This window comes from Cupressus sempervirens, chromosome 3 (genome assembly GCF_028749045.1).
Source record: "Cupressus sempervirens isolate cs-2001-9-10 chromosome 3, ASM2874904v1, whole genome shotgun sequence".
NCBI lineage: Eukaryota > Viridiplantae > Streptophyta > Pinopsida > Cupressales > Cupressaceae > Cupressus > Cupressus sempervirens.
Genome location: NC_143120.1, coordinates 1,123,978,989 through 1,124,006,906, shown reverse-complemented (window position 1 = coordinate 1,124,006,906; position 27,918 = coordinate 1,123,978,989). Strand labels below are relative to the sequence as shown.

General features: G+C 31.8%; 1 long non-coding RNA gene across 1 annotated transcript in view; it reads right to left on the bottom strand.

Moving 5' to 3' along the window:
* Positions 1-1,822: 1,822 nt before the first annotated feature.
* Positions 1,823-27,918, bottom strand: part of LOC149570758 (uncharacterized) — a 36,635-nt gene continuing 10,539 nt past the window's right edge. Inside the window, exon 3 of the long non-coding RNA XR_016361826.1 lies at positions 1,823-1,955. This is a non-coding gene — a long non-coding RNA (uncharacterized LOC149570758). The remainder of the gene's footprint in view (positions 1,956-27,918) is intronic.

Below are 27,918 nucleotides of genomic sequence, written 5' to 3'. Positions count from 1 at the left end.
TTTAATAGAAGTTTAATTTTAGTTAAATATTGATTATGTTTTAATTTCACTATGTCAAATATTTTTCTTCAACATTTTGAGCCATCTATAAGGGGAGTGAAATGACAAGGAAACCAAGATCAAAAGGGCCAAAAGAGATTAACCATATTAATTCTTAATTATCACAATCAATACATAAACATTTTGGTATCATCCATGTTGTACTTTTACCAATTTGGTTTAAGGGTAAAGGAGTGACGGGTCCAAACATTTAGATATTTTATTTTAAAACTATTTTTAATTTATTATATTATAACCCAAATTAATTTCTTATATAAGATTTTTTTTTGTTTTTAATCATTTTCTTTTAATATATTTGTTATATATCTATGTATAATCATTCTTCCATGGCCAAAGAAATGGCTAGGGCAATCATATCCGCCCTTCTTTTCTAGTGGTTGTGAGTTAGATTCTTTTTCTTTTAGAATTTTTTTGTTTCTATTATTTTAGTCTATTTTTTAATGTCTTGGAGTGGAAGAAAAATATTATTATTTTTTAAATATGACAATATCAAATGATTTGAAAATATTTGGAAAAAAAATGAATTAATTAAGATAAAGTTTGGAGTTTAGGATTATAATTGAATTCAAGTAAGAATTAGCAACAGGGTTCAACTACCATATAAGTTCCTTAGATATAATGTAGATTAAAGATAGTATTAGGTTTACGATTTAATTAGTATTAGGAAAATGGTTAATATTATGTTTAGAGTTAATGTGCAATATACTAGGCTTGAACAATCTCTCAAATTCTCTTGACTATCGACCTAAAGCATTGCACCTCCTTTTAGTGCAAGTGCTAGTAGATATAGAGTGAATAATGATATACCTCATATTTTCTCTCAACTTTTTTGGACCTTGGGGATCAAAAAGTAGATTGCCTCCTTTTCTCTATGAGGTCTTCAAGACATGCTTCTCAGCGACATTGATATTATGGTGGTCGCAAAATTGGGGGAGATTATTTTTTGGATTGCTTGGACATACCAATACTCTAGCAACTAGGAGCAGTGGTTGTGAAATAGCTTTTCCATCTATGACTGGATTTTATATGCCTTACTGTTGAAGGTGAGTGGTTATTGGGTGAGACTTCCTAAGGAAATGGGTTGGTATTGATGATGTGAATGACGACCAATGGTTGGATGTTTTTGTTGACTCTATCTATACAAATTCCTTCTATGATAAGGCCTAAAGGGGTGTGTGTAGTTTTTTTTTTTAGTATTTGTCATAGGCTATATACTATTGCAATCATTTTTGTTAACTAGTTATTAATAGAACTTTATATTTGTAATGCCCCGCCAAGGGATCCAAAGAATTTTACTAAGTTTGCCAAACAATTTTTTTTTTAAACATGAAAGATAAAACCATTCATAACATTTGCGGAAGCAATAGCAACAATTCAAATGAAAATAAACATAACATATATACATAACAGGCTACATTCTTTAAAGATCCCTTAACATTGTATCACATCTAAATTAACTATTCATCTAACATCTCATCCTTATGAAATAACAATGATACATCCAATGTACTTAAGCAATATACAAGTGTCCTTTTGTAATTATATTCTAGTTTAGCTCAATCATCCACTGTACATATCACAGGGTATGAAAAGCTTAAAAGAATAAACATCCAAGTAAATAAAGTACATCATCATCATCTAATATTAATCCATGATGCAATAACATAAATGAAACCACATATCATACATGATACATCATCACAAAAGATATAAACATCCATCACAAAAGATAACCATATATCACAAACATAAATAACTAAGTGCACGGTTCCTCCCAACTGTAAATAGCATCATTAGACCATCGTGGATCCTAGCCATCCCTCTGTGCGTAACATTCCAAAGTACCGAAGAGATCATCGGTATTAACATAGTAGAAATGTCACTCCTAAAACATCCTGCTAACATGCAAAGTAAAGCATAATAAATCATCAACTAACATATGCAAAGTAAAACAAATCATCAATATAAGAAACATACCAGTAAATACATCCATCATAAGGTATATTATCTATCATAATGCTCCAAGAACATAATGAAGAATAAATACCAACCAAGGATACTCCAGCCACGGTGTCTCGAACGGATCTCAAATGATAAGAGTGAAAATACACTACCATCCGACCGCGTGGAACCTAAGTGGTCCACTCCCACCGTGCTGAGGAGATAATCTCAAGTCCCAAACAAGATATCAATACACATAGCATAAAAAGTTCAGGAATCCTAAAAGTATACTAACTCAAAAGTTCCATCACACAAAACCGACATCTAATTCTCAGAGGCACACAAAGACATGTAGGAAAACCTACTCTGCAAGCAGGAAAGTGTCATCGCAATTATCACGTACAAGTTACCCTAGCAGTTAGCTAAACTCCACGGGTCCATACTGATCTCATGCGGCCACTAGTATCCTCTCATACTGACGAGGCATACTACGGAATGCACGGTCGCAACCATGCGTTCTCACTACTCCCATCATAGCATGTACAAGCGCTCAAGGCATGGGCGATAACATCAAAACAATTATCTTTTTAGGTTCATTTAATCTCCATTTAGTGTGTAAATGTTATCACTTATTATCCAAACTTACAATGAGTTACCCTAGCAGCCACTTATGGCCTCAGCCCCCATTGCAAGCCACTTCCCGACACTACAAGTAGATTACCTACCCTAAGCTCATGGAATTATAAATCTCAAAATCATAAAAGATAATCCATAATAAAATCATTAAATATGCATAAAAGCATCAAACATCCATAATAAGAATTATCGAATCTCCAAGATAAGAATCATCAAATCTCCATGAGCATCTGAAAAAGCATCCATAGAAAATCATGACCACAACAGTTCTCTATTGGCAACTGAAGGCATCACTGATAATCATAAGTATCAATTGGTTCTCAATAACTAAAATATATCTCAAGATAAATGGTTCTCAACAAGCAACCAAGAATATCTCAAAATCATACTGATTGAAGACTCCAAAATAGTTGAGTCAAACATGTCACAACATGACATCATCAAGAAATAAATCCACATTTTAGTCCCATCATGGTGACTAAAAAAAAATCCAAGGATAACTGATCGATAACTCAAAAATGATTAGCTCAAGTGTCTCATACACATACATCTCAGCTTCACACATGAAGACTGATGAACAAATACAAACATTTCATAGAGCATAGGATCACATAACCATAGTTGGGCTTATAAAGATCGAGACCAAATAAGATCAACATGCCATCACAGCTCATAACCTCTGAGCCTCTGGTAACAACTTAGGACTGGTCAACACTAGTCAACCCAAAACTCAAAACAAGAAGCATATAGAATACACGATGCAAACACATGTTTTGGTTTACTAAATTCACATAATTGAATAATGTGTAGGGGTTTCCAGTTTTCTGTTTGCAAGTATACTTTCAAGTGTTTTAAATTTCATCATTTGACCTACAAGTCAACCCATTTGTTCCCCGATAGCATTATTCTAAGAATAACTTAAGGATAATTATTTACTCATTAAACTGATCATCACTGACCTTTAATTAAATTGTTTTCTTTATTTAACTAAGATCCATATTCTAATTGATTAACTCTTCTTCATAAATCAAAGATCATTATTCATTTATAAAAGAACCAATTATCAAACTAAGAAGAATTATAACTTTATTAAAATGATCAATTAAATCAAACAATTAACATAGGTACACCATCTATGACCTATTAACATCTAATAGTTTCCAATTCAATAATACTAAGTCTCACCATTAAAACATCTAAGGTCGTTATTCAAGTCATGAGAGTACGACTTATCAACTTCGATGTAAATACTTCACAATTTTGCTAGAGGAATCGATATTAACATATCAATTAAAACACTATTACATAACTTAATTGTTAATTAAATCTAATTAACTCTCATTGATTGATTTAATTAATAGTTACATAATCATAACAACGTTCCAATTAATATCAGTTGACTAATAATTAACTATAATTCTGTAAGTTAAAAGTCAACTATAATTCAATACTCAAATGATCATATTAATAATTCAATAATAATTATTGAAAATCTTAAATGACCATATTCGTCATCTTTCAAAGAATACCAACATTCTCTTAACAAATTCGTATTATCATTAATCTTTTCAAATAAGACTCTATCGCACAACTTAATTATTAATATCATAGTTATAATATCAACTCAATGAATATCAATTGATTAAAAATCAATTATAATCCAACTCCAAAAATTATTATCTTTTATCAAACTTCAATCAATAAATAATCTCCACTAGATTAATTCTAATCGTATTAATTGATAACTATTTAAACTATTTACACTATTATTTATTAATAGTTTGTTAGTCCCAACAAACATTAATAAATAATAAACTCATCAAAACTATTATTAATCGATCTAGAGAACTTTACATAAGCTTCATTAATTAACTCTTAATACCATTAAGGTATATCAATAATTTAGTTAATAATATATAACGTATTAATAATACCATAGTAATTCAAATTATAACAATGTTATAATAGTGACTTCATATCAATTAAATCTTAATCCATTATCATTAAAGTCTCTTCATTTAAAGACGTAATATAAAATTACCATCTCTAAATTATTTAATATATATTAAATAATATTTAATATACATTACAAAAAGTTCACTATATAAACTATATTAAAAATCTCTTTTCTTTTAATTTTCTCTTATTTAAAAATATATTTACTTAGATTGACTAATAATTAATTACACTCCTACTATTAACTAATCTTAATTAAATTTGATTTAATTAGATTAGATAATAAACCATATAAAACTAATGCATATTAATAAGATTCTAATAAAGGAAGATTGCAATAATATCTTAATTCATTTCATGCTTTTATATATTATTTTTGTGAAGTTTAAGCATAAAGAACTCTTGGTTATGAGAAATGGAGAAATATCTGTCCTTGAATAAAACAGTCTCAGTACGACGGCCATATCTCCCTAATGAACTGTTGGATCGGACTAAAATTTAAATATGTTGGAGAGGGCCAAGTTGCACTACTTCTGACTGGAGCGATCGAATAAATTTGATCCCAATAAAAAGTTATGAATGACTGAGTTCGGGTCTATCCAAGGGGCAGCGACAGGACAATCTGTGATGAATTAATAATTTCCTCTTAAAATGTAATTGTTTTCTAAATTTACCCATTCATCCATCTAATAGGTTTGTCCATATGCATCTGAAAATATAATTTGATAGAAAGATTACATCTAATCATACGAATTTTCAACTTAGAATTTCTATTTTAATTTCAAATCTTGTCTTTCTAATTTAATATAAATTCGAACCCAAACTCGATTAAGATCTAATTATTTCTTCTTAATTGGATCTAAGATTTTTTTATTGTTTTTTCTCATCCAAATAAAATATCTAGATTCCAATTTCAAATACAAAGAGTATTCAGACACATAAAACAGATATGATGAAGACAGGAAGAGAAAGAGTGCAAAGAGAATATGAGAATATCACGAGTGCACCTGGACACTGATGCTAATTTGTCATGCCTCAGAAGTCCATAGAAAATCTCTTCCTGCTCCATCATTCACAAATCTTCCAAAAATCCAAGCCGATCGAATCCTCCAAGTGATTAGAAGAGCTAGAAGGAGCATAGAAGCAAGTAGAAAATATATGAGCATATGAATCTTCTCCCATGCATGTAAGCTTTGAAGTTTCTATTTTTTTAATTTTTTATAGCTTATAGCTCGAGGCTTCCATTAAGCTTGTAGCTTCCATTCAACTTTTTCATTTAAGCTTCTATGAATGCCTGAATATCAAGAGCTCTCAAGAAACCTTTGGAATGCTTCTTAAAACCGCTGAAAAGTGTCACCAACTAAGCATGGGTTTTTTCCAACCTTTTTGATGAGTCATAGAATTGTAGACACCTTGTGCTTAATTGATGCACTAACCCCCGTGTTGTTGACACGTGTTAATTCTCATGCAAGTTTATAACTCCAATTTACTTTTTAAATAATCTCTATTTAAATTTTATAACTTTCATTTTAATTTTTATAACTTTTATTATTATTATTTGATTTATTACTTTATTATTATTTTATAATTATTATTAATTTTAATTTCTAGTTTTCTTTTATTTAATTCATTTTTCTCAATAATTCACATTTAATTAATTACAATCAAAATATCAAAGATCATAATATTTTATTAATTTTTTCAAATAAATAATTTATTAATTAAACCTATTTATTAAGATTTAATTAATGAAAAATTCACCATAGACTTCCAAGATAAAATATGAAAATTCATCATAGAACAAATCATACAAAATAAATCTAAAGGGTTAAAAATCACAAAATATGTCATCCGACACATTCGGTGGGTATTCAACTCAGATACTTCTCCTAATTTTTCAATTAGGACAAATGGCTCAAAGGGTTGAGATTTAGACTTGAGAATTTATCTCCCCTTTCTTATCATTGAGATAATGTGATAGGGTATGCTCATCTTGGCAATTCAGGGAAGTCGATACCTGGTACTTGCAACCTGCATAAAAACCATGCATGTACAAACACAATATATACTAAATTAAACAGACAATGGTAAGAAGTGGTGCATCATGTAGATCCTGACTAGCAGGTGACTACGACTCCCTTCCTTAATCACATCAGACACGCCATACAAAAGCAAACACGCAAGGTGAACACACACACCATACACATGCAATTATGGGGTAAGTATCCGTAAGAAAGCACATATGATAATAAATCATCTGACTAATCATCATTAATAATTGAAAGCAATGTAATAATCATCATCAATAATTGTGAACACTAAAAATAATCATCATACATACATAAAATGTAGAGTCTAAGTGATCTCATCACATAATAAACTGAATCCATAGCACAATATCTAATAATCTCAAAAGAATGTTGCTAACCAACAATATAAAACTAGCTCCAAAAGAGTTCAGCAACGATAACAAAATGTGAACCAGGGGCAGGCACTGCATCCACCCCCTCTGGGATTAGGCTTACTCCTGAAAGCCTACAGGAATGAAAAACTAAGATACTCACTATGTGGGTCCCATTGAACCCTTTCCCTCTATAGGGAAACATGTTTCCACTAAGGATATTACAACACTCTTAGAGCAATATGATTTTGCTTTAATGGTAAACTGAAAATCATATCGATCCAACATTGATTCTTTTAACAACTACTAGAATAGATCTCTTAATTCATTCTAAACAAGAGCAACTTAATGATTGCAAAGATAAACAGAGGTTTACTACCTTACAACATAAATAAAAGATACATGTTTTGTAGCTAGAATGAGTTTCAATTTTTAGTTTTGCCTTCGTTTAGATTATCAGTAAAATTTTTAGTTTTAAAAGCTAAGTGTTGAAATATAAAAAAAATATGCAAGTAACAGTTTTAAGTTCTGTTTCAGTTCACCTAGTTTCAAGTTTTCAGTTTGAAAAAAATACACATGATAGTTTTAAGTTTTCGTTTTATTCAACTAGTTAATAACTAGTAGCATTCCAATATATGCAGAGCTCCCAATGTTGAAACTCGGGTTCTGATACCAAATGTAATGCCCCACCAAAGGATCCAAAAAATTTTACTAAGTTGTCAAACAATTTTTTTTTTAAACATGAAAGATAAAACCATTCATAACATTTGCAGAAGCAATAGCAACAATTCAAATGAAAATAAACATAACATATATACATAACAAGCTACATTCTTTAAAGATCCATTAACGTTGAAGCACATCTAAATTAACTATTCATCTAACATCCCATCCTTATGAAATAACAATGATACATCTAATGAACTTAAGCAATATACAAGTGTTATTTTGTAATTATATTCTAGTTTAGCTCAATCATCCACTGTACATATCACAGAGTATGAAAAGCTTAAAAGAATAAACATCCAAATAAATAAAGTACATCATCATCATCTAATATTAATCCATGATGCAATAACATAAATGAAACCACATATCATACATGATACATCATCACAAAAGATATAAACATCCATCACAAAAGATAATCATATATCACAAACATAAATAACTAAGTGCAAGGTTCCTCCCAACCGTAAATAGCATCATTAGACCATCGTGGATCCTAGCCATCCCTCCGTGTGTAACATTCCAAAGCACCGAAGAGATCATCGGTATTAACATAGTAAGAATGTCACTCCTAAAACATCCTACTAACATGCAAAGTAAAGCATAATAAATCATCAACTAACATATGCAAAGTAAAGCAAATCATCAATATAAGAAACATACCAGTAAATACATCCATCATAAGGTATATTATCTATCATAATGCTCCAAGAACATAATGAAGAATAAATACCAACCAAGGATACTCCAGCCACGGTGTCTCGGACAGATCTCAAATGATAAGAGTGGAAATACACTAACACCTGACCGCATGGACCCTAAGTGGTCCACTCCCACCGTGCTAAGGAGATAATCTCAAGTCCCAAATAGGATATCAATACACATAGCATAAAAAGTTCAGAAATCCTAAAAGTATACTAACTCAAAAGTTTCATCACACAAAATCGACATCTAATTCCTAGAGGCACACAAAGACATGTAGGAAACCTACTCTGCAAGCGGAAAAGTGTCATCGCAATTATCACGTACAAGTTACCCTAGCAGTTAACTAAACTCCATGGGTCCATACTGATCTCATGCGGCCACTAGTATCCTCTCATACTGACGAGGCATACTACGAAATGCACGGTCGCAACCATACGTTCTCACTACTCCCATCATAGCCTGTACAAGTGCTCAAGGCATGGGCAAGAACATCAAAACAATTATCTTTTTAAGTTTATTTAATCCCCATTTAGTGTGTAAATGTTATCACTTATTATCCAAACTTACAATGAGTTACTCTAGCAGCCACTTAGGGCCCCGGCCCCCATTGCAAGCCACTTCTCGACACTACAAGTAGATTACCTACCCTAAGCTCATGGAATCATAAATCTCAAAATCATAAAAGATAATCCATAATAAAATCATCAAATATGCATAAAAGCATCAAATATCCATAATAAGAATCATCAAATCTCCAAGATAAGAATCATCAAATCTCCATGAGCATCTAAAAAAGCATCCATAGAAAATCATGACCACAACAGTTCTCTATTGGCAACTGAAGGCATCACTGATAATCATAAGTATCAATTGGTTCTCAATAACCAAAATATATCTCAAGATAAATGGTTCTCAACAAGCAACCAAGAATATCTCAAAATCATACTGATTGAAGACTCCAAAATGGTTGAGTCAAACATGTCACAACATGACATCATTAAGAAATAAATCCACATTTTAGTCCCATCATGGCGACTAGAAAATAATCCAAAGATAACTGATCGATGACTCAAAAATGATTAGCTCAAGTGTCGCATACACATACATCTCAGCTTCACACATGAAGACTGATGAATAAATACAAACATTTCATAGAGCATACGATCACATAACCATGGTTGGGCTTATAAAGATCAAGACCAAATAAAATCAACATGCCATCACATCTCATAACCTCCGAGCCTCTGGTAACAACCTAGGACTGGTCAACACTAGTCAACCCAAAACTCAAAACAAGAAGCATATAGAATACACGATGCAAACACATGTTTTGGTTTACTAAATTCACATAGTTGAATAATGTGTAGGAGTTTCCAGTTTTTTGTTCGTAAGTATACTTTCAAGTGTTTTAAGTTTCATCATTTGACCTACAAGTCAACCCATTTGTTCCCCAATAGCATTATTCTAAGAATAATTTAAAGATAATTATTTACTCATTAAACTGATCATCACTGACCTTTAATTAAATTACTTTCTTTATTTAACTAAAATCCATATTTTAATTGATTAACTCTCCTCCCTAAATCAATGATCATTATTCATTTATAAAAGAACCAATTATCAAACTAAGAAGAATTATAACTTTATTAAAATGATCAATTAAATCAAACAATTAACATAGGTACACCATCCATGACCTATTAATATCTAATAGTTTCCAATTCAATAATACTAAGTCTCACCATTAAAACATCTAAGGTCGTTATTCAAGTCATGAGAGTACGACTTATCAACTTCGATGTAAATACTTCACAACTTTGCTAGAAGAATCGATATTAACATATCAATTAAAACACTATTACATAACTTAATTGTTAATTAAATTTAATTAACTCTTATTGATTGATTTAATTAATAATTACATAATCATAGCAAAGTTTCAATTAATATCAGTTGACTAATAACTAACTATAATTTTGTAAGTTAAAAGTCAACTATAATTCAATACTCAAATGATCATATTAATAATTCAATAATAATTATTGAAAATATTAAATGACCATATTCGTCATCTTTCAAAGAATACCAACATTCCCTTAATAAATTCGTATTATCATTAATCTTTTCAAATAAGACTCTATCGCACAACTTAATTATTAATATCATAGTTATAATATCAACTCAATGAATATCAATTGATTAAAAATCAATTATAATCCAACTCCAAAAATTATTATCTTTTACCAAACTTCAATCAATAAATAATCTCCACTAGATTAACTCTAATCGTATTAATTGATAACTATTTAAACTATTTATACTATTATTTATTAATAATTTGTTAGTCCCAACAAACATTAATAAATAATAAACTCATCAAAACTATTATTAATCGATCTAGAGAACTTTACATAAGTTTCATTAGTTAACTCTTAATACCATTAAGGTATATCAATAATTTAGTTAATAATATATAACATATTAATAATACCATAGTAATTCAAATTATAACAATGTTATAATAGTGACTTTATGTCAATTAAATCTTCATCCATTATCATTAAAGTCTCTTCATTTAAAGACGTAATATAAAATTACCATCTCTAAATTATTTAATATATATTAAATAGTATTTAATATAAATTACAAAAAGTTCACTATATAAACTATATTAAAAATCTCTTTTCTTTTAATTTTCTCTCATTTAAAAATCTATTTACTTAGATTGACTAATAATTAATTACACTTCTTCTACTATTAACTAATCTTAATTAAATATGATTTAATTAGATTAGATAATAAACCATATAAAACTAATGCATATTAATAAGATTCTAATAAAGGAAGATTGCAATAATATCTTAATTCATTTCATGCTTTTATATATTATTTTTGTGAAGTTTAAGCATAAAGAACTCTTGGTTATGAGAAATTGAGAAATATCTGTCCTTGAATAAAACAGTCTCAGTATGATGGCCATATCTCCCTAATGAACTGTTGGATCGGGCTAAAATTTAAATATGTTGGAGAGGGCCAAGTCGCGCTACTTCTGATTGGAGCGATCGAATAAATTTGATCCCAATAAAAAGTTATGAGTGACTGAGTTCGGGTCTATCCAAGGGGCAGCGACAGGACAATCTGTGATGAATTAAGAATTTCCTCTTAAAATGTAATTGTTTTCTAAATTTACCTATTCATCCATCTAATAGGTTTGTCCATACGTATCTGAAAATATAATTTGATAGAAAGATTACATCTAATCATATGAATTTTCAACTTAGAATTTCTATTTTAATTTCAAATCTTGTCTTTCTAATTTAATATAAATTCGAACCCAAACCCGATTAAGATTTAATTATTTCTCCTTAATTGGATCTAGGATTTTTCTATTATTTTTTTCTCATCCAAATAAAATATCTAGATTCCAATTTCAAATACAGAGAGTATTCAGACATATAAAACATATATGATGAAGACAGGAAGAGAAAGAGTGCAAAGAGAATATGAGAATATCACGAGTGCACCTGGACACTGATGCTAATTTGTCATACCTCAAAAGTCCATAGAAAATCTCTTCCTTCTCCATCATTCACAATTCTTCCAAGAATCCAAGCCGATCGAATCCTCCAAGTGATTAGAAGAGCTAGAAAGAGCATAGAAGCAAGTAGAAAATATATGAGCATATGAATCTTCTCCCATGCATGTAAGCTTTGAAGTTTCTATTTTATTTTATTTTTTATTTAGCTTGTAGCTCGAGGCTTCCATTAAGCTTGTAGCTTCCATTCAGCTTTTTCATTTAAGCTTCTATGAATGCCTGAATATCAAGAGCTCTCAAGAAACTTTTGGAATGCTTCTTGAAACCGCTGAAATGTGTCACCAACTAAGCATGGGTCTTTTCCAACCTTTTTGACGAGTCATAGAATTGTAGACACCTTGTGCTTAATTGATGCACTAATCTCCGTGTTGTTGACACATGTTAATTCTCATGCAAGCTTATAACTCCAATTTACTTTTTAAATAATCTCTATTTAAATTTTATAACTTTCATTTTAATTTTTATAACTTTTATTATTATTATTTTATTTATTACTTTATTATTATTTTATAATTATTATTAATTTTAATTTCTAGTTTTCTTTTATTTAATTCCTTTTTCTCAATAATTCACATTTAATTAATTACAATCAAAATATCAAAGATCATGATATTTTATTAATTTTCTCAAATAAATAATTTATTAATTAAACCTATTTATTAAGACTTAATTAATGAAAAATTCATCATAGACCTCCGAGGTAAAATATGAAAACCCATCATAGAACAAATCATACAAAATAAATCTAAAGGGTTAAAAATCATGAAATATGTCATCCGACACATTCGGTGGGTATTCAACTCAGATACTTGTCCTAATTTTCCAATTAAGACAAATGGCTCAAAGGGTTGAGATTTGGACTTGAGAATTTATCTCCTCTTTCTTATCATTGAGATAATGTGATAGGGTACGCTCATCCTAGCAATTCAGGGAAGTCGATACCCGGTACCTGCAACTTGCATAAAAACTATACATGTACAAACACAATATATACTAAACCAAACAGACAATGGTAGGAAGTGGTGCATCGTGTAGATCTCGACTAGCAGGTGACTACGACTCCCTTCCTTAACCACATCAGACACGCCATATAAAAGCAAACATGCAAGGCGAACACGCACACCATACACATGCAAGTATGGGGTAAGTATCCATAAGAAAGCACATATGATAATAAATCATCTTACTAATCATCATTAATAATTTAAAGCAATGTAATAATCATCATCAATAATTGTGAACACTAAAAATAATCATCATACATGAAATGTAGAGTCTAAGTAATCTCATCACATGATAAACTGAATCCATAGCACAATATCTAATAATCTCAAAAGAATGTTGCTAACCAACAACATAAAACTAGCTCCAAAAGAGTTCAGCAACGATAACAAAATGTGAACCAGGGGCAGGCACTACAATTTCAACCAATTATGATTAAGTATTTTTATTTTTGAAAGCTTTTTAAATTATTTTTATCTAAACATGTCAAAATTTTAAGTTTTAAATTGATCAAAATTATTTTTTTACACACTGATTGACTAATCAATTTGGGGTCTCACCACATGGATTTCACAAAGACACTATGTCTATCACAATTTCTAAGGCACTTTTCTCGGACATGTTACCTAATATTTATTATGAAATATTATCATAACAAATATCTATTTGTATTGCATCAAATATATGTGCACACAAATAACATATACACAATATTTTATTAGGGAATCTTGTTATTACTTATATTGTCTTTTACTTCAATTTTTTTTCAAATTTATCTTCTAAGAAATAATATTACTATTTATATTTGTTAAGCAATATACGATTCAATAGAGTTCTAAATTATTATTTTTAGATAATTTTAAATTATATATTATTAATTGAATAGTATAATGTTAATTATAGTAGATATTATAATTTATTACATTAATTATTATAACTATGATTAATTTCTCAACAAATACTAGCCACCATGTGACACTTTTTTTTTTGGCTATTTCGATCTGTATCTATTGAAATTTCCTTGTTTGAGTAATGGATAGCTAAAATAGTGTGAAGTGGTTTGAGATCTTAGTTATATTTGTGGAAAGTCATCATTGGCCTAAGTTGATCATGGAAGAGAGGTTGGATAGAAGAAAGAACACGTGGATGAAAAAAAATGTTAAATGGATGAAAAAATGGAATATCAATATGCATGAATGCTTGAATAACAAAGCTGAGATAAGGAAGCTCATGAAGGAAAAATTCAGGAGTTGCATATGGTCAAAATAAAATGGGTGCAAAAAAGACTATTATGTCAAAGAATTTAACCCAACAACAACCCATGAGGAGAAAGCATATATAGGAGCAAATATTAAATGGAGGGCCAAGATGCTCATGCCGCAACTTAGGATGGTCTCTCATCATCTAAGACACAAAATGGGTAGGTGGACGGCACCCAAGGAAGATTGGGAGGAAAGAATACATCTATTTTGCAACATGGGAGAGGTGTGGATCGAGTGACACTTTCTCATGAAATTCTTGACATATAGTGACATCCGCTCCAACTATCGAGATATTCTAGAAAATGGCAATTTAGATACTCTTTTTTAGGAAGCAAGATGGCAAATTTTGTAGTCAATATTCATTTTTGAAGGGAAAACTTAAAGAAGCAACTCCAAAAGGCCTAATGTTTTTTAATCTTGAGGGGGTGCTTAAATCTTTTGTCTTGTGGGTCCCATAGGATTTTTTGGCCTCGTGGACATTATTAAAATCATTCATTCATTCATCCAATGATGGCTTTAGTGAGAAATACTTTGGATAGATATAATTGGTTATTATTTCACGCTAATGAAAGGGAGTTTGGAGTCTTTTGTTTATTTTAGTCTTAATGTTCAGGGAATCTACAACTCTTAGTAATTAAGCTCTAATATTTTTTATGAGAAGAGATTTTTTGCATTTTTAATAGGTCTTCTTGTTCTTGAGTGTGGTCTTTATGTTTTCTCTAATTGGGGTGGTGGTTTTGGAATTGCTATGGTAAATGGAATGCCATTTCTTAATGGGTTGTCGAGTTATGGATGAATGCTTAGCCAACACATGTAAATATCTTCTTTTAGTGGTATAATATTTTTACAAGATTGGTTTCATTTTTTGAATAAAAAATAAATTAAAAATAATATTAAATATGCTATATAATTTTACAGCGTAAAAAGAAACTAATATACTTATAATATTACATGGTAAATTATAAAAAATATTATTTGTAAATTTTATACATATTATATAATAAATAATATATATTACAATAACACAATAGTATTATAATATACTAATTATCATATCTTAACATACAATAATATTTACCTAAAACTCCTTTTCTACTCTAGAATCAAATCATCCTACTTAAATGAAAGGGGTTAAGGTTCTAGTTGCTTCCATGACCAAACATCATGCTAATTAGATTCAATATCCTTCAAAGTGATGCAAATTAGGAAATCTATCGAATCCTAACCAAAAAAATCCCTAGGATCTAAGGCAAGGGTTAGCAAGAAACGAGAATCTTTGGGTGATTCCCACTCAAATCCCTTTAGTGGCTACTAGTGCTAATTCCATACCACTTGGATATAGGGTAAGCAATCAATCTCCCCCAGCTATTACACATGAGTGGGAGATCAAAGTCCCTAGGGTGCCAAACCTGAAGAAACATCATGTGGAATCACATTAAAAAATCCCCATAATGGGAAGCTATAAGGATTCCCCCACTAAATCTTTGAACCCTAATTATCAACAACTCCCATTCAAATGAGATGTGGGAATTTTTTAATTCTTAGGACATCTTTGTGAAATGGAGTGGAAGCAGTTCATTCCCAACACATTGTTGAAAACAGATTGATCCATGTATGAGAATGTGTTTTAATCATTGTTTTGTCACTGATGTCAAACCTGCTACTTGCTAGTAAGACAACTGCTTAGTTTATTTGAGTACTATCATTTGTTTGATTGATGAAGAGGATTTGATCAAATGAGATAACAAAAGGACCTAGAAAAAAGGTTGAGTTATGGTATATAAAAAGGAGTACAAAGACCACTTAAGATAGTGATGATATATTACATTGATTATCTACTTAAGGTTGCAAAGGTTGGATACACTAACAAAGTCTAGAAGAACAAGTAAAAGGAATTAAGTCTGCCAAGCTTGACCGAGTGGATAGTAGGTGTCAAGCAAAGTTAGTGCAAGCCAAGCAAAAAATCAATTGGAGTTGAGCAAAGTCAAAGTTTAGTGTATGTCGAGTGATATAGTGTAAGCTGAGTAAAGCTTAGTTGATGTCGAGCACTAGTAAAATTTAGTGTTTGCCGAGTGATCTAGTTGAAGACGAGTAGAAGAACAATATGGAAGTTGAGTGACGACATATTGATGTCGAGTGCCAGTACTCATGTTAAATCATGGATTTGACAAATCTGAGCTGACTATTTTATTTTCTTGAATTTTGTGAAGCGTGTGGAAGATAACTATGATGAGTTGATAGCATAGAATTTATGGTAAACTATTTTGAGGCAAATTCAAAGAGGATTGAAGAATAAGTTTCTAGAAAGGAAAAAAATGTAAAGGTGGGTGGATTCATTGAATCCTACCTAACCCTAAAATGGACGATAAAGGATGAATGATAAAAGATCTTAATTTTCTATTTATAGAGATGGTTGGTCAGAAGCAAGGTTGGTCAATGTTTGAGAACCTAAGTTAGACAAGAGGTCTAAGGTATTGCTTCATTTAGAGACTAAAAAAAGAGATTGTTATTAGCAAGCAAAGCAAGAAGGCTTAAGGGCATGAATGCTTGAAGGGTGAACAAGATAACAGAGTTGAAGTATGAAAGCCAAGCAGAATGGAGGACTGAAATAGAGATCTATAGTCTGCAAGTGAGTTGTAATTTGTTATTAGATCAAGCCTTACTATTACTTTCTAATCATTGTACTAGTCTAGGGTAAATCCTTTGGATTAAGGTTGACCTAATAGCCATTTGTAAATCCTTTAACCAGGTGATATTCCAAGTGAATAATCTAAAGTCCTCTAACAAGGCTCACTCTTAACATGGTAATTGAAATCCTCTAACTAGGTCACATTTAACAGTGTGTATTGTAACATTTAACAGGGTTAGCCTTTCATAGGGCATCACTTCAAAAGAGTGAGAATGAGTAGCATGTTAGTGGTGGTTTATCCCAAATTGGGTTTCCACGTAAAATCATTTTGTCAAAGGTGTTATTGAATCTATTATGTTTCATTCTTACATTTATGCAAAGTTGATTTGACAATAACCTACAAGTTTAAGTAATTGTATGATCTAATGGATACATGCATGATGAATATGTTTTATGGATATGGGTTCACTAAGCTATGAAATTTTTTATTTGTACCTCTAGACTTTGGATAATTGATTCACCCCCCCTCTCAGTTATTCTAAAGAATTCCAACAATTGGTATTAGAGCCCAATTGCTTAAGAGGACTAGTTTGAATGTACTAGAAGCAAAAGATCAAGATGTCAAAAAGAGAGGTACCCAAGCTTAATAGGGACAAATTTCCTGCGTGGAAAAGTCTAATGAAGCTACACCTAGGAGGTCTTGGAGACCATGCACAATCTACCATCACTAATAAGTATGTTGGTCCCACTGGAGCTCTAACTACTTAAGATCTAAAAAATTAGAAAGAACATAATCAAGCAATGTTGGAGATTGCCTCTTCCCTAAGTTATACCAAGTTTGATGACATCAAGGGTTGCAATAGTGCAAAGAAGATGTGGGATGCTCTTCACACCATCTATGGAGGTGATGCAAATATTTTGAGAGACAAATCTGAAAGTCTTAGTGATAAGTTTGATGATATGAGGATGCAAGAAGGTGAGAATGCTGCTCAATATTGCTCTAGGATAAAAGATGTTGTTAATGTTGTAAGAGGATATATTGGTAAGATAGATGATGAGATTGTATTAAGCAAAGTTTTGAGAACACTGCTGCCCATTTATGCTATTAGAGTTTCTGCAATACAAGAATTGAGATGTATACCAAGTTCTAATCTGACTCTTGAAGGTTTGGTAAGTATGCTCACTACTTTTGAGCTATCTAATTTTGACAACTTCAAATATGAAAATGTTGAATATGCTTTCAAAGATAATCTATCATTGAAGGAACCTAATGACAAGAAGAAGAAAAAGGTAAAATATGTTTCCAATGACAGTGATACAAATGAGGAGGATGTAGAACAACTTGAAGCACTACCAAAAAGGAGATTTCACATAGGTAAAAAAAAATTCAAAGGTAAGTTACCTATCATGTGTTTTAATACAATGAGGTTGGTCATATTGCTACTAGATGTCCAGAGAAGAAGAACTATATAGGTGGAGACAAGTACAAAAGTAGAAGAGATGAGGACAACAAAGATTACAAAGACAAAGGTGGGAAGTCTTACTACATTGCAAAAGAGGAAACCAAAGATGGATCTAATGATCATGATGACGAAGTGGTGTATGTTACAATGAAAGATGATTCTGATGAGGATGAGGCAACTGAATTAGTGTCTTTTGTGAACAAGAATGACAGATGGATTATTGATACTGGGTGTTCACATCACATTACTAGAGATAAAAGTAAGTTCATTACCTTGAATTATTATGATCAAAATAATGTAAGGTTTGGTAATGATGCACCCTGTCTGATAAAAGGAAAAGGTTCTATCAAACTCACAGAAAAGATTTTATGTGGCAATGCTTATTATGTTGAAGACTTAACTACAATCTATTGAGTGTGTCACAACTAAATAATTCATGTTGCATGGTTGAGTTTGAGAACAAGATTGCTAAGATATATGAACTGATGGAAAACTAATGGGAAAAGGTGATTGTAGAGGTAATCTATTCTATCTTGACATGAATGATGCTACTTGTTTAGTTGTAGAATTTGATGATGTGTCGTTATGGAACAAGAGGTTATGTCATGTTAACTTTGATAATTTGGTTAGTATAAGTAACATGAAGAGAGTTAGAGGTTTTCCTAAGTTGAAAAAACTTGATAATATAATTTGCAAACAATGTTAGTTAGGCAAAATCACAAAGTCTAGTTTTAAGAGTAAGACTCGCACCTCTAAAGGAATTTTGGAGATTGTTCATACTGACTCGTGTAGACCAATTGATGTGCAAAGCTACAAAGGTGATAAGTACATTATGTTATTTATTGATGATTATTCTAGGATGATGACAATTATGTTTCTAAAACAGAAATTTGATGCTTTCTAAATGTTTAAGTGGTACTTAGCAAGAGTTGAGAAGGAAATATGTAAAAGTCTGAAATGTTTGAGATTTGAAAGAGGAGGAGAATTTACACCAAATGAGTTTGAGATGTTTTGTAATGATAGAGGAATCAATAGACAAACATCTGCACATAAATTCCCTCCACAAAATGGAATTGTTGAAAGGAGGAACATATATGTAATGGACTATGCTAGGACACTCATAATGGAGAAAAATGTTACTTTGAAATACTAGAGAGGGGTTGTAAGTACAATTGTCTATACCTTGAATTATGTGCAAGTCAAGAAAGGTATTCATTCAACACCTTTTGAACTATGGTATGGATACTCACCCAATGTAAAATATTTTAAGGTATTTGGAAACAAGTGTTATATTCTCAAAGAATTTAGGAATGGTAAACTAGATGCAAAAAGTGAATAAGTTATATTCGTTGGCTATTCCACAAGAAGTAAATCTTATAAGTGTTTAAATACTAACACTAACAAAGTTGTAAAAAGTGCAAATGTGAAATTTGATAAATATATAAAAGTACATGAGGTTGAACCTATGAAGGAACCAAACGAATAAAAATCATTTGTATACTTTCATGAAAGTATGCCTATTGATGAAGATGTTGTAAATCAAGTTGCAAATCAACAGTAAGTTTCAGTGACTATTGAGTCACATACAATGAATGTCAAGTTGCATTCAGGAACCTAGCTACAATTAGATGTCGAGTTGCAGAATGAAGTTGAGGCACATTCTAATTCTAAGATTAGTGTACATGAAGGAGATGTTTAAATACCTAGTAGAGAATTATATAGCGACTCAGCAGTTGATAGACCAAGTGAGGAAAATAGAGCAAAACCAAGATTGTCAAAGTATGTCAAAAGACATCACCCTGCTGCACAAATTATTGGAGATAAAGATGCAAGACCAATGACAAGAAATAGGTTGAGAAGTGATACATGTTTACTTATCATGCATGAACCTAAGACAATGAAAGATGCCTTATAAGATGTGGACTGGAGTAAAGCCATTAAAGAGAAGATTGAATAGATTAAAAAGAATAAGACATGGACTCTAGTTCCTAGACCGGAAGATAAAAACGTGATTTGCACCAAGTCAGTGCATAGAAACAAGTTAGATGAAAATGGTGAAGTCACAAGGAATAAGGCAAGATTAGTTTGCAAGGGGTATGCACAAGAAGGGATATATTATGGAGAAACGTTTGAGATAGATTATGGAGAAACATTCGCTCATGTTGCAAGATTGGAAGGTGTAAGAACTCCACTTGCTTACTTTGCATAAAAAGGTTTCAAAGTTTATCAAATGGATGTTAAATATGCATTTCTAAATAACATATTGGAAGAAGAGGTCTATATAGAACAACTAGAAGGATTTGTTAATGCTAGCAACAAAAACATGGTATGTAGACTACACAAAGCTTTATATGGTTTGAAGTAATCACCAAGAGCATGGTATGAAAGGCTTCACAATTATCTTGTGAAGATTGGATTTGAGAGGACTGATGATAATAGTGATCTGTACTTAAAGATAGAAAAAGGCAAAGATATTTTACTATCTGAAATTTTTGTTGATGATATCATATTTGGAGGTTATGATACTTTATGTAAAGCTTTTGCAAATGAAATGAAGAAAGAATTTGAGATGTCTATGTTTGGAGAGATCAAGTTCTTTGTGGGTTTGCAAGTACATCAGATGAAATATGGTATATAGATCACTCAATCAAAATATGTAAAGGAGATGCTGAAAACTTTTGGATTGGAAGATTCCAAGCCAGTAAGCACACCTATGGCGACAAGACACATTGCCAAAGAATGATGATTCAGCTGAGGTGAATCAAATATTGTATAAGTCTATGATTGGAAAATTGCAATATGTAGTACATAGCAAACCTGATATTGCATTATCTATTGAGATAGTTGTAAGATTCTCTGCTAATCATAGGGTTAATCATTTGAAGGTTGTTAAGTGAATAATGAGATATTTGAAAGGTACAAAAGACTATGGTCTGGACTACAAGAAAAATGAGAAGTTTGAGTTGAGAGCCTACATTGATGCTAATTGGGTTGGAAATATTGATGATATAAAGAGAACTAGTGGAGGAGCATTTTTCTTTGGAAAAGGATGGTTACATGGACTAGCAAGAAACAAAACTACATATCTCAATCTACTGCCAAAGCTGAATGTGTTGTTACTGCAGTAAATTATACAAATATTGTATGGATCAAATAACTACTCAAAGGTATGAAAGAGGAAATCACTGAACCTGTGATACTTTATTGTGATAATATAAGTGTTATAAATATATCAAAGAATCTTGTGATGCATACAAAGACTAAGCACATTGCAATCAAGTATCATTACTTGAGAGAGTTAGTTCAAGACAAAGAGGTGAAGATGAAATATGTGAATACAAAAGATAAAATAGTTGATATCTTTACAAAAGCATTACTTAAGGATGCTCATGAGTATCTAAGAGGTAAACTAGGGGTGTTACCCCTATCCAAGGCTATTTAAGAAGCATGAGAAGTGCCTTGAATCAATTGAGTTGACTATCATATGTTACACATTAATGCAGTGGATCTTACATTAGGAGTTTCCTAATGTAATCAAAGAGCTAGAGCTACAGATCAATCATAGGCTAGGTGATAGAGGGAGAAATTGGAAATGTTCTTATTTGCATATCAAGATGACAAGTCTTTAGCATTGTTGTCAAAGAGGGAGAAACAAAAAATACCAAAGACAATGAGATCAAGGAAGAAACATGGAATATCTACTTAGAGGGAGATAGTGTACCTATTGACTACTGCAGAGGGAGAAATGATTACATCTACCTAGTAAGAGGGAGATAGTGCTAAGTGAGATATAAGAGAGATAGATATCTAAATATTAAAAAGTGGAAGTGATCAAGAGGGAGTCATAAGGATGAGTTGATTGTTTGTTTATCATAACAAAATTTTTGTAACCTATATAGAAGATGAAAGCTAATAGAGGGAGAGATTTCAATACAAGGAATTATTTTCTTTTTGGTATTGTTGTTGGTACTTGTTTTCCATCAATGCCAAAGAGGGAGATTGTTGAAAATAGATTGATCCAAGTACGAGAATGTGTTTCAATCATTGTTTTGTCACTAATGTCAAACCTACTACTTGTCAGTAAGACAACTACTTAGTTTATTTGAGTACTATCATTTGTTTGATTGATGAAGAGGATTTGATCAAATGAGATAACAAAAGCACCTAGAGAAAAGGTTGAGTTATGGTATGTAAAAAGGAGTACAAAGATCAATTAAGATAGTGATGATATATTGCATTGATTATCTACTTAAGGTTGCAAAGGTTGGATACACTGACAAAGTTTAGAAGAACAAGTACAAAGAATTGACTCTACCAAGCTTGATCGAGTGGACAATAGGTGTCGAGAAAAGTTAGTGCAAGCCAAGCAGAAAATTAGTTGGAGCCGAGCAAAGTCAAAGTTTAGTGTATGTTGAGTGATACAGTGTAAGTTGAGTAAAGTTTAGTTGAAGTCGAGCACTAGTAAACTTTAGTGTTTTTCGAGTGATCTAGTTGAAGGCAAGTGGAAGAATAGTATGGAAGCCAAGTGAAAACATATTTTTGAGTGCCAGTATTCATGTTAAATCATGGATTTGACAAATTTGAGTCAACTATTTTGTTTTCTTGAATTTTGTGGAGCGTGTGAAATATAACTATGATGAGTTGGTATCACATAATTCATGATAAATCATTTTGAGGTGAATTCAAAGAGGATTGAAGAAGAAGTTTCTAGAAGGGACAAAAATGAAAAGGTGGGTAGATTCATTGAATTCTATCTAACCCTAAGATGGATAATAGAGCATGAACGACAAAAGATCTTAATTTTCTATTTATAGAGATGGCTAGTCATTAGCAAGGTTGGTCAATGTTCGAGAACCTAAGTTAGATAAGAAGTCTAAGGTATTGCTTCATTTAGAGACCGAATAGAAGAAAATGCTATTGGAAAGTAAAGCAAGAAGACTTAAGGGTATGAATGCTTGAAGGGTGAACAAGCTAACAGAGTTGAAGTGTGTCAGATCAAGCCTTATTGTTACTTTCTAATCATAGTACCAGTCTAGGGTAAATCCTTTGGATTAAGGTTGAACTAATAGGTATTTTTAAATCCTTTAACCGGGTGACATTCCAAGTGAATGATCTAAAGTCCTCTAACAAGGCTCACTCCTAATAGGGTGATTGAAATGCTCTAGCCAGGTCACATTTAACAGTGTGTATTGTAACCTTTAATAGGGTTGGCCTTTCATAGGGCATCACTTTAGAAGCGTGAGAATGAGTAGCATGTTACTAGTGGTTTTTCTCAAATTGGGTTTCTATGTAAAATCATTGTGTCAAATGTGTTATTGAATCTGTTATGTTTCATGCTTACATTTATGCAAAGTTTGATAGTAACCTACAAGTTTAAGTGATTGTATGATCTAATGGATGCATGCATGATGAATATGTTTTATGGATATGGGTTAACTAATCCATGAAAAGTTTTATTTGTACATTTGGACCTTGGATAACTGATTCACCCCCTCTCTTAGTTATTCTAAAGAATTCCAACACACATTTCTTCATCTAAATAATTTTAGTGTTGGGAGAACATGTAAGTATTACTTACTCAATAATACTCGTTTTATTAGATGTAAAAGTGTTGATCTAAAAAAATCTACTACATGGTAATCCATTCTTTTTAGAAGGCCAACATGTTAAGTTATTTGAATGGAATCTAGATTTTAATCCCCAAACCCTAAATGATCAAACTATTTTGAAATGGGTTTCCTTTAAAAAAAATCATGTGGAAATCATCAATAAGAATATACTCCATCAAATTGGGGATTCCCTCGGAGAATTTAGGGGTTTGATTACCTCTACAAGGGTCAAAATATTGGTTGATCTCAATATTGGGGAAACATCCCTGAAACCTTTGAGAATTATTACTAATCATTTTTTTTTTTATCTCTGTCCTGAAATTTTTTCAGGCATTTGTGAAGGATTCTTGCTATAACTCCCTTTGGAGAAAAACCCTAATGTGATGTTTCATAAAATTAATTTGTCAGGAACCTTCTTGAAAAAGGTTGTTCATCGAGCCCCTATAGAGGAGTCCCTTAATAATCATTCTCCCCATCTTAATATTCAATCTAAACATGCAACAACTAAGTCTCCCTTGCATGGTTCCAAGGTTCATGATAAGTCTATGACTGCTCATAAAGATCCTATTCCTACCCCATTATTGAAAATTTCCTTTAATCCTAATGTAGGAGGTTTTATTGTTTTGGATAGCCCATCTTCCTATGCAGAAGATATGGTTGTGGGCCTTACAAATATCATTTATGATAACATGGGTCTAGATGAGAATCTAGAGAAAAGGGATATTGCCCCCTCCAAGACTAGTGAGGATCTAAGGCAGCCAATCTTCTCTCCTGATATGAGGGGAAATAATGTTTTTGATCTTTCCCCAGACAACCCTCCTATTCCTCTTAATCCTAGTTTAAGGCCTGGTGTCATATCCTCTCCAGAAATAGTGAAGGAGGATGCTTTATCCTCAAATAGTAAAGGCTCCTACAATTCCAAGATGAATGAGGAGGAAAAAGATGCTTTTTGGGTACAACTTACTAATTAACTTATCAATATGTGTACAGAGGAGGCAGTTTTAGAAGGTCTAACAACTATGAAAGAAAAAATCATCATTCAACTTTTGAAACTTGGGGGTGAAGGCTACACCCATGAAGACCTTCGTTACAATTTAATTAGTTTGTAAAATGAGGATAATATTCATGGTTTGGAATAGTCTTTGGAGCCAGGGATCTGTCCAAATTTGAGGAGGATCCAAAAAAAGAAAGGGATTAAATCTCTGAATGAACTCAATCTCAAGATCCAGAGGCCTATGATCAAACCAAACTTACTACACTATTTGATGTAGGGAAGGGGAAGTACCTTCCCATGGAAAATTGAAGATCATTACATAGAATGTTAGGGGCTTAAACACCCCTAAAATTCAATGCTTATTGAAGTGATACCTTACCCAATAGAAACCAGAGATTATTATGATACAAGAGACTAAAATGAATCAAGATGGGCTCAATATATTTGGTAAGAAACTTGGATTTAGAAAAATATTTGGAAGCCTGGCCATAGGGGCCTCTGGAGGGTTGGCTATAATTTGGAACCCTTGATCAATTTTTCTTACACCTCTTAAAAGGGAAATCTATTGGATGTCAGCCATTGTCAGGATTTAGGGTCTCCAATTTACTCTTTTCAATATTTATGGCCCAATCTCTTCAACTAATAAAAGATCCCTCTAGTCAGAGCTTGACATCTCTTTGCAATCAACATTTTCCCCATCTATGTTGGGGGGAGATTTCAACTCTATCACGTTGTCCTTAGAAAAAAGTGGAGGCCTCTCAAAATTGCCCCAAGCAACACTTGACTTTAATAATTGGTTGCATATATTTGCATTGTTAGAAATTAAATCCAAAGACAACTCCTTCACTTGGAATAATAGAAGACAAGGCTTTAGCTATATAGTAGATAAACTTGATAGATTCTTGATCTTAAGCAACTTGCCTAGAGAAGTCCTCTTATCAGTAGAGACCGAAGATACCCCAACCAGAAACCCATTTAGATTTGAATTAATGTGGTTCAAAGATGGATCTCTGATTGCAACTTTGGAATATTGGCGGGTTAATGCCAAAATTGCAGGGTATAGATCATATAATTTTGTTCAAAAACTAAAAATAATAAAACAAAGCCTTATTTATTAAAATAAAACTAACTTTGGTAAAATCTTTGAAATCAAAAGGGAAATTGAAGTAGACATAGCCTGCATTAATTCAAAATTTATAGAAAGAAGTATGGATGAAGAGTTATATGTCAAAGAAAGAAACCTAAGGCTAAAACTAGAGGATATTTTAGCCAACAAAAAGATATACTGGAAATAGAAATCTTGGGAAACATGGTTAAGCAAGGGTGACAAAAATACCAAATTTTATCATATAGTACCAAATAGAGAAGAGATATCAATAGAATAACTAAAATTAATAATAATAAAGACAATAACGTAGTGGAACAACCCATTGATATTACTAGTGAGGCAGTTTCTTACTTTGAAGATACGTTAAATAATTTAGAAGGACCCCCCTTGAATTCTCAAAATGCACAGCTTAATAATATTCCTAAAATTATTACTAAATAATAGAATACACTATTACTACAAAAAATATCGAAGGAGGAGGTAACAAAAGCTCTTTTTCAAATGGCCTTGGATACACTAGGATCAGATGGTTTTCCTGCTTGTTTTTTCCAAAAATGTTGTTACTTTATGAGTAATGAAATCATAGATGCCCTGGAAAGTTTTAGAAACTCAAGTGGCCTCCTTAAAGAGGTTAATCACACTTTCCTTGCTCTGATTCCCAAAATGGATTCTGCAAAAAGCTTCAAGGATTATCAACCTATAGTCCTATGTAATACTCTATATAAGTTACTATCAAAAACTTTATCCAACTGCTTGACTAAACTCCTTCCAATGCTAATTAGTGACAGAAAAAATAACATTATCCTACGTAGATCTATCTACGATGGAATTATAATTGCACAAGAAGCAATCTTTTCACTTTTCATTAATAAGGCTCCTAGCATGATGCTCAAACTAGACATTACAAAAGCTTATGAAAAACTTTACTAGAGGTTCCTCTATAGACATTTTCATGCCTTTGGGTTTTCTAACCAATTTGTAAACCTGATTTATGAATGTATCTCAACTCCTAAATTTTTAGTTTTGGTTAATAGTTTTGCTGAAGGCTTCTTCTCATCATCTTTTGGATTAAGACAAGGGGACCCCATCTCCCCATCTATTTTCATTACTATGTCTAAAGTTTTGGGAAGACCCTTGAACAACTTCAAAAACAACCACTCCCTTAAAGGTATTTAGATATCCCAAGATGAAGAGGTAACTACCCATCCGTAATTTGTTGATTATACCATGTTATATGGGGAAGCTAGTGCTAAAGAAGCATATGCCTTAAAAAGTGTCCTTGATTCTTATATGAAAGCCTCAAGCCAAGATATTAACCTGTCCAAATCTGAGATCTTCTTTTCCAATACTTATGTCATCTAGGAACATGATATTAGCAAGATCTGAAATATTAAGAAAGGTACCTTGCCATGCAAGTGCCTTGGTGTTTACCTTGAATAGGGCAAGAAAAAGGCATCTATTTGGGATGCCCTCACTAGTAACGTTAGGACAATACTTTAGTCCTGGAAAGAAAAGTGTATTTCCTTGCTAGTAGAATCATTATGCAAAAGTCAGTTCTATCTAGTATGCCAATCTACTAGTTATCGGTGCTAGAGTTACCATCAACGATAAGAGATGACCTTAATAAAATCTTAAAAATTTATTTATAACGAGAATCAAAAGATAAAAATGAAATTTCTCTCCTAGCATGGGATAAGGTTTGTCATTCCAAGCAAGAAGAGGCCTTTTACATTAAGAATTTGAAGGATCAAGCTATGGGTTTAGGAGCTAAGTTGATTTGAAGAATGATTCGATGTCCTCACTTAAAATGGGCTAGAAAATTATCTAA